Below are 1,227 nucleotides of genomic sequence, written 5' to 3' on the forward strand. Positions count from 1 at the left end.
TCCCTGTATGAAAGCAAGAGAACGAGGTGGCATGAACATGCATCTCTGTACGCAGGTGTGACAAGGAGGAGACATTAACATGCATCCCTTTTTGAGGGAGTGATAAGGAGTCATCATGAACATGCATCCCTTTATAAGGACATAACGTGGAGGACGCATGGACATGAATGCCTGAATGAGGGCTAAACAAGGAGTCATCAGGAATATGCATGCCTGTATGACAACAATACACGGAGGAGACATACACATTGCATCCCTGTATGAGAGTGTGACAGGAAGGAGACATTACATTGCATCCCTGAATTAGAACGTGAGAAGGAGGAGACATTAACATGCATGCCTGAATGAGGGCTAGACAAAGACTTATCATGAACATGCATGTCTTCATGAAGACCACACAGGGAGGAGATATAAACATGCATACCTTTATGGAGGAGAGACAGGGAGCAGATATGAACATGCATCCCTGGCGAGGCAAGGAGAAGATATAAACATGCAACCCTTTATGAAGGCGAGACGGGGAGGAGACATCAACATGCCTAGCTGTATGAGGGGATAAAGTAAGGAGCCAGGACCATGCATCCCGGAATGCGGACGAGAAAGGTGCTTGTTTGCATATCACACATGGTATGTACTCTTAAACTGCCTTATCCACCTGCTGGCGATAGCATGAACTGCAGTTCAATGCATGCGTCTCACCGTGACCCTCATGACCCTTTTGACAATAATGTGCACTGCGCTTACTAGCTAGAAGATACATACACCTAAAAAAGAGTGGGAGACATCCTTTTGGTGACACTAATATAAAAAATACATCACTTCACACCGGCAGTAGAACTAGAATGTTGTAAAAGTGAAAGGACTTAAGACATTTAACATTCTATGAACGTGATGATGAATCGTATTTTAAGGATAACGCGTTTGAAATGACAGAAAGTGAAATGTCTCTTTCGCTTAACTGGGATTAGTGAAAATGTACTTTCGGGTCTTATCTCATGAGGTAAGTGTAAGGAAATGTGCTAGAAACTAAATGATTGTAGAATTGTGACGAAATATATGTCAGAAGTGGGATTCGAAACCACGCCTCCAGAGGAGACTGCGACCTGAACGCTGCGCCTTAGACCACTCGGCCATCCTGACAGTGGGAAGCAATTATTGCAAGACATCTTCATGAGCTTGGCTCACTTTTAGTACTTGTCAGGTCCTGTTAATCTTCTGAATTGAAAC

General features: G+C 43.7%; 1 non-coding gene across 1 annotated transcript; it reads right to left on the bottom strand.

Moving 5' to 3' along the window:
- Positions 1-1,057: 1,057 nt before the first annotated feature.
- Positions 1,058-1,140, bottom strand: TRNAL-CAG (transfer RNA leucine (anticodon CAG)). Its single transcript has one exon. It is a non-coding gene; the product is annotated as a tRNA-Leu (tRNA).
- Between the last annotated feature and the right edge of the window lie 87 nt (positions 1,141-1,227).

Source organism: Ambystoma mexicanum (assembly GCF_040938575.1).
Source record: "Ambystoma mexicanum isolate Mex_15411 chromosome 12 unlocalized genomic scaffold, UKY_AmexF1_1 Mex_chr12_unloc.1, whole genome shotgun sequence".
NCBI classification, from domain to species: Eukaryota; Metazoa; Chordata; class Amphibia; order Caudata; family Ambystomatidae; genus Ambystoma; species Ambystoma mexicanum.